At 49.2% G+C, this 13,392-nt stretch overlaps 1 protein-coding gene across 4 annotated transcripts in view; it reads left to right on the top strand.

Annotated features, from left to right (window-relative positions):
- Positions 1-13,392, top strand: part of GLRX3 (glutaredoxin 3) — a 539,364-nt gene that overhangs the window by 22,327 nt on the left and 503,645 nt on the right. Inside the window, exon 1 of one of the 4 annotated variants that reach the window (XM_069611444.1) lies at positions 4,705-4,832. The exons of the other annotated variants lie outside the window; for them this stretch is intronic. The gene's annotated coding sequence lies outside the window, so the exon portion shown is untranslated. Of the gene's footprint in view, positions 1-4,704; positions 4,833-13,392 lie in introns of those variants that run through there. 4 annotated transcript variants of the gene reach the window in all.

Raw genomic sequence — 13,392 nt, 5'->3', positions numbered from 1 at the left:
AGCGGGGGGAGCTAGGGGTCGTGTTCCCCACCACTCTGCACACCTTACGCCACGTCTTCCAGCCCAGTACCAGTAATCCCGGGCGCCCCCGCAGCTCTGATTTCGGTAACCATATTAGTTCTTTTAGGAAGTAGGGTTCGCATTCGCCCCCAAGTAGTCTGGATTCCGCCGTCTCGTCTTCCGACAGCCATCTAGCCACATATTGTAGCAGCCCTGCCAGGTGGTATATCTCGAAATTCAGCAGCTTAATGCCTGCTCTATCGTACATATTCTGCAGGAAACCTCAACATAGGCTCTGGAGTTGGGTGAAGAAACGTTAGGGCAGCATGTACGGGATGTTTGCGAAGTAATGTAATAGCCTAGGTAGGACCACCATCTTGAGCAGGGCTGCCCTCCCCACCATAGCTAGGGGGAGTTTTGCCCAGAACTGCATGCTGTTCTTAGTACCTTCCACCGCCCTGTCCGTGTTATATTGTGCTCATCTGTGGTCGTGTGATATATATTAATCCCCAAGTAGCGGAATGTTTTGGTCTGCCATGTTATCCACAAAGTGGGCAGACTACCCTGTGGGGCTCCCGTGTACCTGCCCAGGGGGAACATGCATGACTTTTCTGGGTTAACTGCTATGCCCGAGAGAGTGGCATAGCTCTCCATCACCTCTAGAACATATTGCAAGTTCTCCTCAGGGAAGCGCAGGTACAGCAGCATATCGTCCGCGTACAGCGATAGCAAGTGCGATTCCCCTTTTAGTTTGTTCCCCTATTTCCTCGTATTGCTGTTTTAGGCAGATTGCTAACGGTTCCAGGGCCAGGATATACAGCATCTGGGACCATGGGCATCCCTGTCTCGTACCTCTGCTGAGCTGCCATTTATCCAATATTATCGCCCCCATTTTAACCCTGTCTATTGGGGAGCTGTACACCATTTTAACCCATCACAGGTAACCTTGTCCCATCCCATACTCTTTCAGGGCCGCCAGCATCCATGGCCACCTTACCAAGTCGAAGGCCTTCACTGCGTCTAGTGAGACTATCGCTATCTCGCCAGGATCCTTCTTTGCCTGTTCTATGATGTGGTGGAGCCTCCTGTGATTATCCGTTATGCTCCTGCCTGGGACGTAACCTGTTTGGTCGGGGTGTATGAGTTTGGTAATCACCTTTTTCAATCGGTTAGCCAACACCGTCGTTAGGATTTTGCTATCCTGTTTTAACATGGACAGGAGTCTGTACGACCCACAATCCGTGCTTGGCTTGTCGGGTTTGATAAGCGGGATGATAATCGCCTCCCTTAGGGATTCAGGCAGAGTCCCCCTCTCAAAAGCCTTGTTTAACATTGCCAGCAGTGGGGGGGGGACACTTCCTGCCTATATGTTTTGTAGAATTCGCTAGGGAGGCCAACCGTCCCCGGGGCCTTGCACATGGGCAGGTGTAACGCCACTGTCTCCAATTCCTCTAGAGTTATGGGGCGTCCAGGTTCTCCCTTTTCTTCCCCACTCAATCTTGGCAAATCCATGTCTTCCCGTATCTCCTGCGCTGTGGGCTCTCCTGCGTCCTCGTACAGACGTTTATAAAATCTATAGAACCTCTCATTCACTCCTTTCTGGGTATTCCAGACCTGGCCCTCTTCCCCCAGTATCTCTCTAATCGCTGGCCTCAGAGTCTCGTTCTTATATAGCGATGCGAGCAGCCTCCCCGGTTTATCCCCCCCCCAGCGTGTTGCCTCTCAACGTATTTTTTATAATTCAGATTACAAAGCCTCTCCCAGAGTCCCACGCACTCCTGTTGTAGTTGGCCCACCCGCTCGGGTGGGCCAACTCGCCTCCCGTGAGGTGCTCCCTTTCCGCATAATTCCTTCTAGTTTCCTCTCGGTCTCATGCAACTCTCGCTCTATACCCCCTTGGAGCCCTCTGGATTTAGATATGGCCGCCCCTCTGACCACCACCTTGAAGGCCTCCCATAGGGTTCCCTCTGAATGCACGTGTTGTTGTCGAATACCCGATTATTTCCTCCCTGAGGTCCTCTAGGAAAGCAGTGTCCTTCAGCACCTCGGCCCTAAGCCTCCACGTGGGGATTCTAGCCCTGGGAGGCTGGTGTCGCCAGGCCAGGCCAGGACCAGAGGGGAATGGTCCGATAATATGCACACCTTGTATTCTGTGTCGGTCATTTCCCTGGCCAGTTCCTGGGTGGCGAACATATAATCCAGTCTTGTGTGCAGGTTGTGTGGGGCAGCGTAGTGCGAGTAGTGCCTATCGTTTGGGTGTTGCTGCCTCCATTTATCTACTAATCCAAAATATCTCAGCAAGGCCTGTAATGTTCGGGGTTGGGTTTGTCTAGATTGGTACCCGACCTGTCCATTTTGGGGAGCAACGTACAGTTAAAATCCCCTTCCCATATGACTGCGCCTCCTAAGTGGTGGCTAATTTTGTGGTATAATGTTTTGAAATAGGCCACTGTATCTTGGTTGGGGGCATATGTGTTTATGATGCACAATTCTCTGTTCTCTAGCAGCCCCCGAATCACTACCATCCTCCAATCTGGATCTAACGTGGTTTGGAGCAGTTGGAAGGGCACATGTGGTGCCACCCAGGCAATCACCCCCCTAGCGTAAGCTGAATATTTCGTGCCGATGGTGGTCCCCCTCCACTTTCTTCCCACCACCTCCTGTCTCTCTCTAGTGAGGTGGGTTTCTTGCAGCATCTATTTTTTGCCTCCTCAGGTACATCATAACCTTGTTCCTCTTCAGGTAGCTGTTGAGGCCCCTGACGTTCCAGGTCGCTATTCTAAGTTCTCCCATCGTCATCCATATTTATCCCCTTCCCTCCGCCCCCCCCCCCTTCATCACCCTCTTCCAGTTAACTTGGCCTGAGTATTGGCTCGTTTCCCACGCTTTTTCAACTTAAACTCCCCAACTTCTCCCCTTCCCCCGGTCTTCTCAACTAACCCTGCACACCCCCCCCCTTCCCAAGTTGCCCAACTCCATCCCTGGCTTACACGCGTTTGGTTCATTAACTCGGCAATGCCAGTCTCAAGAACCCAGCAGGGGGGTTGCCGTTCTAACAGTGGCCCAACTAAACTAGTTATGGGGGTATAAGAGCGAGCTCATCAGACCTCCTGCAATTTGCACTATTTCGTCCAATGCGGGCTCCTTTGCATATGCCACCCGGTGCTTAACTATCACTGCTGGCATCACCCTATCTTATATTCCAGTCCCATTGTCAAGTTGGGCGGCGCCACGAGGCCAGCAGCCCCAGTTCTACTTATCTGCTCCAGATTCCTTCTAGTTGTCTGGGTCCGACGGGAGTTCTGTGTCTCCTGCCACTCCGTTGCGTCCACAGGGGAGTCAAAGAACAGGGCTCTATTGTTATGGTACACCTTCAGTTTCGCCGGGTACATCAACATGTATTTGTAGCCCGCCTCTCGCAATCTTCTCTTCACGGCCGAATAGTTCATATGTTGTCCCTGCACCAGGAGTGTATAGTCCGGGTTCGCTGTGATGGTCGCTGATGCCCTTTGTATCGTGCCTCCTTTCTGGAAATTCTCAAGGATCTTCTCCCTATCACGATAGTTCAGGATTTTGGCTATTATCGGTCTTGGAAGAGCACCCGGTAGCGATCTCCTGGTTAAGGCTCTGTGCGCTCTCTCAACTGCAAAGCCATGTGAAAGCACCCCTCCTATTTCCTGCAGCAGCATCGTCTCGACATATTCCGTTAGGTTAGATCACTCTGCCCTTTCTGGTAGTCCCACAAGGCGTATGTTATTTCTTCGAGCGCGTTCCTCCACCCTTTTCTCCAAGTTGCTCACCCGTTGTTTCAGGATGTGGATCTCCGATGTGTGGGACGCACATGCCGCAGTATTTGGTGCAACCTCTTTTTCAAGCTCACCTGTGCGCTCCGCCAGTGCTCTAACATCTTGCCTTATGAGGTTCACGTCCTCCTGGACTTCTCCGACTTTGAGCTCCAGTGCCACTTTCCATTCCGTCATGACGGACTCCAACTTGGTTTCCCACGTGAGTTTCAGATCGGCGATCGCTTCCAGGATCTGCTGGTCATTTCGTGCCGTGGTGGAGTCTGTAGAAGGGGTCCTGTCTTTACTCCTGGCTCCTTCCGCCGCCTGCAGGGACCTAGCAAACTCCTCCAGCGTGGGTTGTTTCGCTTTGATCTTGGTCTGTCTGCCGGCCATCACGCTGCTGCCCCAAAGCTTCTGTTTGGCTGTCCTGGGTGTGGCTTCTGGTGTTACCAGGCCTATCTATGGAATTGGGGTTAATTATTTCCTCATCGTCATGCTCTTTGTAGTAGACTTGGTAATTCATTGAGAAGTAGATTTGACCTTGTCTGGATTGGTTGTATATTAACTGTGTTGTTGAATCTGTTTTGCTTTGGTCCTTTTTCTATGTCTATTTTTTTCTCGTTTAGGTTATAGTTACCCTAGCTTTATCTACAAGCTGGGGTCAATGATTTCCACGGTATTTTGTCCAATGATTAACATTTAGGGATATTTAGAATTGTCCTGTTTGAGCAGCTTCGTAGAATGTGACTTTGTCACGTGATCGCCGTTTTCGTGGAAATTACCCGACAGGATTTATTATTACATATCTATTTCTGGGACACCTCATTGGTGTTTAAGGTTGCATATCCATGTTATTGTAGGTTCGTTGATTCGCATCTCTCGAGTTGCTATATTTAAGTTTCCTTTGGGCAGGTGATAAGGTCACGTGACCGCGTATGCTCAGGATCAGTTTAAATTGAGACATGCTGTATTGGGTATGCGGAGACCGCGCGGGTGTATGAGAGAGGTGACGTTACGTGGAGTCTTAAGAGGAAGGTGACTTACAATGTGAGTATACGTTCTATAGCGCTGTTTTCAGCACAGTGAAATTGAGTTTTCATTTGTTTTCTTTGAACCGAGTGAAGTTTAATGGGCATCTTTTGGTGTGTGCGTCCTTGATTTTTAACAGTTTATGAGTACGAATTTTTCAGTGGCCGGATGCCTTAACAATGAAGCGGAAGCTTTGGCTTGTTTCCCAACTGAGGTTCTTTTGAATTTCGCGCTGCACTTTAGAGAATTGGGTAAACATTGGGTTCTCAGTTTTTTCTTTTCAGAGTTGTTTTCGAAGACATTATCTAATTAGTTATGTTTCATTTGACAGCGCATAGTCTCTGACTTGCCTTGTCGTAGCAGTGGACGCCTCTTGGAGATCCGTATGGACTCTGTTCTCTGTGCACACTCTGCACATATGTGAAACAAACATTCCCTACACCATAATGGAATCGACTTAATTAGAAGGTATATTTGAGGATTTGTTCAGCCTTCTTTATTTTCACTTTGAGTTTCATTTTTTGGAGTCACACCAGTTGATGTATTATGATGCAGTAGTCATGATGAAAAATCAAAGGATCATGTGCAATATCGTTTCAATTCCTGTTTGTGTTAAATTTGAATGAGAGTATTTGTCATGATTTGTTCAATAATCTTGAGTGTCGAGTATATTATGAGGTGATTGATAACTTTGCATGCATATGTATTTGCAGATTTTTGCTCATGAAGGGGTTTTCCCCAAAACGCGCAGAGCTTGAAATCACATTCCAACCATCAAGAATATTTTCTTTTCTCCTTTTTGCTTTTTATGTTGGTTATTTGTGAAGCTTAATATCATCTGTTTACATTCAGTTGTTAAATCAAAGCAATGTATGCTGGAATTTATATTTTATTCTACTCAATTATATATTTGTGGAAAATTTATGAGTATATTGACTGATTTAGTGTGGTGCAGGGGACAGGAGTGCCTTTAAATTTAGACACTTTTTCTTAGTTTATGTTCAGACAGGCTCCAGTGTCAGGGCTTGTATTCCTCCCCAGCACCCGGAATTATTTAAAGTGTCTTTGTAATTCTTTCCTACATTGATAGATAAATAGGTGGGCTCCTATTGAGATAATCTCTAATTTCATTGGCCATTGCAGTGTCTGGAACCCTCCCCCAGCCCTCTCGCCCACCTGGTCACCAATTACCTTTGAAGGATTTTCTGATTGCGTTACCCCCCGGGTAGCCCCCACCCCCGTTCCGTTATATAAGACCACATTCACACATTTCTTGGCACATACATTGCTCTGTGTAGTGTTCAAACCATTACAAACTCCAAACCAGAACTAAGTAACTGCGCTCAGCTGCCATTATCCAACCGTGGTGCTTGATCGCCCCCGCATCTGCTTGGCCCATCCGGGCTTCAGCGTGCAGGCTGTGGTGCGCCAGCAACTGGCCGCCGCTTACCAGTTTGTTACCTCACTCCTGCTGTATTACAAAAAAAACCAATGTATTAATGTTCTTGTCCCTCGTTGGAATTCCATTCCGTTGATGTGTCTTGTCCCTCCCTTCTCCTTTTTCCTTTTGGGGCAGCTGTACCTCATGTCACTGCCTCTTTGCCAGCATCCAAGTTGTTGTGTTCCAACCACATTGTGGCCGCCACTGGCGTTTCCAGGAAAACAGCCGTCCTTTTATGGAGTACTTTTAGTTTGGAGGGGTACATCAGCATGTATTTGAGTTTGTTTCCTGAGCTTCGCTTTAACTGGTACAAATGAGTTCCTTGCCCTCTGCACTGCCGGTACTAGTCCGGGTGTATGGCTATGCTAGCGTTGTCTCTGCGGATCTCCCCACCTTCTCTTGAGAGTTTCAGTATTGTTTTTCTATCGCAGAAATTCAGTACTTTCGCTATCATGGGGCGAGAGTGAGAGCCCGGTGGTGGTTTTTTCTGTAGGGATCTGTGGGACCTTTCTATTACGAACCCCTGGGACAAAAAACCTGCACCTATTTCTTATAGTATTAAGTTTTCAACAAAGTCTGTTGGGTTGGATCCTTCTTTCCGGGACACCCAGTAGCTGTATGTTGTTGCACAGTGCGCGTCCTTCCGCGTCTTCCGCTCGGGCCTCCAGCATCGCATTTCACCTCTCCAGCTCTGTCAGCCTCTTCTCCAGTTCTTTGGTGGTTTGCGTCGTCTCTCTTAGCTCTGTCTCCGCCGTCGTGACTCTCTGTGAGGTTGCGGACGTCCTGTCTCATCAGCTGCATATCGAATCTGACCTCAATTTTTGTGTCAATAAAGGATCTTAGGGCTGCAATTGCTTCAAGCACTTGACCATCTTTAGTAGCGGTCTCCTTGTCTTGGGGGCCCTGGTTGTGTCTCAGAGGCAGTTTGAGGTTGCCCTTTCTGCTTGGCTATATTGAAGGAGTCCATGATCGTTGGTTCCTTCTTATTCTTGGTGGAGGGCATTTCTTAGTAGTGCCTGCTCATGTTTGACGTGTGTGTGTGGTACAATTGCGTGCTGTTAGTGCGTCTCGTGGGTGGTCCCGCAGATCAATTTGGCGACTTGCCACCCGATTTCCTGTTTGCACACTTGTGTGTTTACAGTTCTGGGCGTGTCACCCCCTGTCTCCGGTGATGCTGTTTGTGCGTGCCCCCGCTCCGTGGGTTGGTTATGTTGTTGGTGTCTCGTTACAGCGGGTTGCGGTTCTTTTCCATTCCAGCCAACGCGGGGTCCCATTTATTTATTTTATTTATTTATTTGTCCCACTCTCCCTCCTTGTAGTGCACCCTCGAGGGAGTGCCCCTGTTGCAGTGCGCGCTTGCTGCTGTGTTTGTATCGCGCCTCTGGTGATCCACTCTCATGTCTTGCTGTCATGACTGCTTCGCATTGCCGCCTTCCCTAGTTTCTCCGCAACCTGGTCGTCTGGGTACAATCCAGTTTGTCCCTGGACGGCTGGGTCAGGCGCAGTGCTGTTTGCTGGCTCTCTTGGGCGAATGGTGGCCCTATGTTGGGGGGCGTGCTGCACAGCGTTTAATGTTGGCGGGTTGTTACCCCCTCCCTGCCCCTCTGGTCCTAGACAAGGTTGCTCTCCCCGTGTCCTGTTTATGGTGACTGGTTTATATCGGTTCGTATCCCCACTGTTTGGGCTGCACCTTCCGGGCTGTCACTCAGTCACAGGCGCGTTCTTGCTGCCGTCTGTCCCCTGTTATGGCAGCTTATTATCGTGTTCAGGCCGCCCGGGCACCTGTTGGGCTTAGCCCTGTGTTCGCTGCTTTCCTGGGGGCTGCGACAAAGCTATCGTCCCCCAATGTCTTGATCAGCCTCGCCCCTGTGGGTTAGTTCAGTGCAGCCTATCTGGTCCACGCGTCCGCCTTCTTGGTATCGCCGCCTACCTTCTTTTCCTCCCAGCCGTGGGTTCCACCTCACTGTCTGGCGTCGCCAATCTGCTGTGTCCGGGCCGCGTGTTGTCTCCTCGCGTGCGTTGGTCTGCTTGTTCCCTCTGGCAGTCTTCTCCCCTGGGTGCCTTTTGCTCTCAGTCCTGTGGCACCCCTGGCAATGCTCTACATACAGTTCTACCGCCCGACCGGGGCCTGTTGTCTGTTTCTCGCCGCGGGGTCCGTCGTTCAGGCCGCTGATGGCCTTGCGTATGCCCTCGGTCTGCCCATGCTGTGCTCCCGCATCGCCGCCTCAGCTGTTCTGCCTCCTGCTCCTGTTGCACTGCACTGCATCGTGAGACATGTGGGCAGCTGCTTTGCCAGCCACTCCACTATTTCTTCCGACTTGCTTATGGAGCCCTGCTTCCTACACCTATGTTGTGTCGGGGCGCACTGTGTCTGGTTGCTTTGTTGCCTGCTCCGGGCTTCCATCCTTCATGCCGTTGGGATCTCGGCTGCCATTTTGGGTCCTCGGGGGCACCGTTTCGCCAGCTTCTCACTCGGCTTCCGTCGTCCAATTGACAAAAATGATTCACCCGAGAGTCAGGGAATCGGTTGTCGCTTCCTCTGATGCGTTTTGGCTGCTTAATTCAGCTTTTTGTCGTGCACTGGGGTGATAGTGCGTCCGACTCACAAATCATAACGTGAAGTGCCACAGGGGGTGTGTCTTTCCCCCCTTGTTGTTCAATATCTACATCCTTCCTCTATGTGGCGGTCTAGGAATACATGAGATATTTTTTTAATTATGCTGATGACTTCCAGCTGGTTCTAGATATTACTGGTGATCATGAGATCAATCAACAGATGTTGAATGTGTTTTACCATATGATAAAATGTTGGATGTCCACTAATTGGCTCTGTTTGAATGCGGCCAAGGCCGACCTTATGCTTTTTGGTCCCGGCAGACACAAACCAACTTAGACTACAGATATGCCAACTTTACTATAGACGGCAGCCAAATCAAGGTTGTTCAGAAGGTGAAGACGTTGGGCACATATATGGAAGCAAACTTAGATATGATCAGCTGAGGGCTTCCTACTGGAACTACATCCGGTAAATGGAGCCTGAGGTTTTGGTTGGGCCTTCCATGTTCGAGGGGCCAAGGCATGTAATACCTTGCCCTTATATCTATGTAAAATGGAAATCCTCTCACTTTTCAAAAGCAATTGAAAACTATTCTCTTTAACTAGCATAAATGTCCATAACGTCTCCTTCTGCACTCTCCATCTCCCACGGGCTTTGGCGCAATATATGCTCAATAACAATAACAACACATGACACAGAGTCTGAAGTATTGCAACATTTCCGATGCCGACCCAGGGTGCCCAGGTCTCCATGTTTGTGGAGTAATTCATTTTCCCTCGGGGAACAGGTCATTCAGCACATGGTATCCTATCGACTGCCAGTGCCGGGAAAGGAATCTATCGTGTGTGTGTGTGTCTTCAAGACAGGATATCCCCAGATAAGTAGCCATTTGTAATAAGGGCGCTGTTCTGATGTTGGGCTTAGTAGCTGATCCCATGCTAGTAGCGTGGCTCCAGTGGGGTGTAATGGTGAGTCATCCACATAGTTTCGATGCAGGATTTGCGACTTAGTATTCAGTAAGTCTTTCCAATTTGACATGAGGTGGAACACCCAAATCAGAATACCAATGTGTGGCATATTGGGCTTGTGCTGCAATCCAATATAATTTCAGATTTGGGACGGTGAAGCCCCCTCTCTCATATGGTAGTCAAGTGTGCCCATTTTCTGCGAACCGCGCCAGCTTGCCATAGAAATGGTGCGCGGGCCTTATGTAATCTGTCAAAGTGTTGTTTTCCTGGCCAGACCGGCACGTTTGCAAAAGTATAGAGGAGTTTAGGGACCAGAATCATTTTCCCCAAAGACGGTTTCCAAGCCAGCATGAACGGGAGGGAGCACCATCTCATTTTTGTGATGTTGTGCGGCAACAGTGTAGTTATCAGTTAGCAAGGTCGATTTAGATTGTGACACTTGGACCCCTAAATATTGGATACCTCCCGGCGACCACCGGAGGGGGTATTCGCATGTGGGTTGTTCTGGTGAGCACTATCTCGGATTTGGTGTAGTTGATTGTGAAGCCGGAGAAGGTGCCTATCTGGATCACATCTCTTAGTAAGGGGGGGGTCAAGGTTTGTGGTTGGGTGCCTGACGTATAACAATACGTCATTCGCATATAGCGATATTATCTCAGGGGCGTCCTCTAGGCATATTCCCTTTCTGGCATGCCGCGCTCTGATATAATTCGCCATTGGTTCGATGACCAATGCGAAAAGGATGGGAGAGAACGGGCAGCCCTGTCGGGTGCAGCGTGAAGGATGCTGAGGTTTGGGAGTTGACCAGTACTCTTGCTGTGGGGCACGTGTGCAAAAGTTTGATAAATGCTATCATGTTCGTTCCATGCCCATTTGCCCCAGGATCTCCCACATGTACTGCCATGAGACCATGTCAAAGGCCTTTTGGGCATCAAGCGTGACTGTCGCAGCCTCTGCATTTTTATCGATTCTGGACATCACGTTAAAAAGTCTTCTGATGTTAAGAGCCGTCGTTCGCCCATGGACAAATTGTCCCTGGTCCTCGTGTACCAGATGGGACATGATAGGCAAAAATCTGTTTGCTATTGTTTGGCAAATATTTTTGTGTATGTTCATGAGTGACAGGCGCCTACAGGATCTGCATTCGTCACTGGGCTTGCCGGGTTTCAGGACGGTTATGATTGCTTCACATAGGGAGGGAGGAAGAATGGACTTGCAAAGCTATTCGGTCCACACATCCAGCAGTTTTGGTGCAAGGAGCGCTATATGCTGTTGGTAAAATTCTGAAGTGAGCCCGTCTGACCCAGGGGCCTTAATGGCCTTGACTATTTCATCTAGTGTGATCGGGCTGTCAAGTGGGAGATGGTCAACATAGGGATGTGATTAAGGAGCTCAAGTGTGTGTTGTGTACAAATCGGTGTAGAACTTGGAGAAAACCCTGTGCGCCCTTTGAAGCTCTCTATCGGGGACTGTCCACCCTGTGCCCAGACCAGTCTAGCCAATGTTCTACCGGGCCTTTCGCCTTCCCCATATTTCTTTTCTGCCCGTGGGCGAGATAAGTAACGTATTTCTCGCAGGGCGTGCGACTCGAAGATCTCCAGTTCCTCCCTTATCTGTGCCAGTTTCTCTGGGGTAGCTCCTGTTGCACAGTCCTTTGAGTCTGGCTTCAGAGCTGTTAAGGTCATTCCTGATTACCTTTTTAGTATTCCTTAGAGCTTCCGACTTAAAGCGCCAGGCAGTGCGGGCGGGGGGAGCTGACCCCAGTTCTATGGACTGTGTCACCGGTGCATGGTCAGACAATGCGCAAGTGAGTTTCTTGGAATTTACGACTTTGCCTATTAACGCCCCTGATGTTAAAAATAGGTTGATCCGAGACATATTGTGCACTGATGAGTAGTCCATATATCCCAGTTCTTGGGGATTAAGGGCTTTCCAGGTGCCCAGTGATGCCATGTGCAGGGTAAGCCTTCGCGCCGCTCGTGACAAGGACATAGGCGCTGCTCCCGTTCTATTCAAGGCAGTATCTAGTATCAAATTCATGCCCCCCCCCTTGCTCATATGGTCCGAACTCCAACGTAACCCATAGGAATGGAGACTACTGTATCAAATAACTCTGGGGTATCTACATTGGTTCCGTACGTGTTCACAACTAAATATTCCAAATTCGCTATATAACGGTGCAGGGTGATGTATCTGCCCTCTGGGTCTATATAGTCCTTCTTCAATGTAAATTTAATCGACTTATGAATTAGTATCATCACTCCCCTTGCTTCTGTCGAATAGGTGGTGTAAAATCTATTCATCTCCCAGGAAGGTGCCTAGGCCAGTCGCTAACCGACTGGTGTCGTGGGTTTCCTGCAGCAGAAGCACCTTCACCCCATGTCTATGAGCGTATGAAATGATTCTACGGGCCTTCGTAAAAAATTACCTATCCCATGAACATTCCACGACATTAGTTTTATTGCCATATTAGCCTTTCAGGGTACATCCTAGCAGTCCCATCTCTGTACATAAGGTGTTGTGTCGAATGTGTATCCATATTGCTCACCTGGTATGTGCATTACTGCTTTAACTCCGCCATTTTTAACATTACCTTCCCCAACCAGCCCCGCCGCCTCCCCCACTGCCCTTCCCCAACCAGCAGTGGAATTCCCCACCCCATCGGTCCTGGAACTCGTGAGCCTCCCCCAACTTGGCCCACCCGCATCTAGGGCCCAACAGGGGCCCATATATGCCAGAACCTCCAAAGTAACCATTGTAGCCGCAAAGGGGTACGCTGCTGCCACACAGCAAACAATTTTGGATCTGTGGTGTAACGCCACTTTTTGTTACATATGGTGGGTGGTTAACATTTCCTCATGGCACTATCAACTCATGTCCAGTAGGATACTAGGGCTCAAAGATGGTACATTTTAGATAGGGCATCCCCCAAGCTCAGTCATTTTCCATCATGTCCTCAGCCGGGTTATTTAGTGGGATTTGCACCTCCAATAAATTTCACTGCCTTATCTGGGACTTAGAAGAAGTAAAGTTTACCTCTAAAAGTAAATTTGAGGCATGCCGGGAATAATATGGCATACTGAATGTTTTGTTGCCTGAGCATTTTCTTTACACTAATAAATTGGCATCTCTCCTGGTGCATTCCCGTGGAGAAGTCAGGGAAAATACTAATGGTCTGGGACCTCAGCCGAAGTTCCTTCTTTTCCCATGCTAGGCGAAGTACATGGTCCTTGTCTCGATAGCTTCAAGATCTTCGCGGTGATGGTCCTTGGAAAGTCTCCCGGTTTGGGGTGTGGGGCAAGCGCGCAATGAGCTCGCTTGACGGTGAAGAAAGAGGACAGTTTGGGGTTGCCAAGTAGTTCCTTCAGTAAGTTTTCAATGGTTAGCTCCATCCTTGCCATGAGTGCATCCTCGGGCGCCTCAATTATTCGACTATTGTTTCTGCGCAATCTGGATTCCAAGTCATCACATTTAGCCACGACATTTCATGTCGCGGGTAAGAGAGGCTGCTGTGGTCTGAAGTGCTTGTATCCCATCCTCATTCCGATCCTGGTTTCGGCCTCAGTGATTCTGGTGCCCGCGTGGTCCAATTGCGATTTGAGCGACACCACA

The sequence above is a fragment of the Ambystoma mexicanum genome, chromosome 8 (assembly GCF_040938575.1).
Source record: "Ambystoma mexicanum isolate Mex_15411 chromosome 8, UKY_AmexF1_1, whole genome shotgun sequence".
Classification (NCBI taxonomy): Eukaryota; Metazoa; Chordata; class Amphibia; order Caudata; family Ambystomatidae; genus Ambystoma; species Ambystoma mexicanum.
Note: the sequence above shows the minus strand (reverse complement) of the source record. Positions and strands in the feature narration are given on the sequence as shown.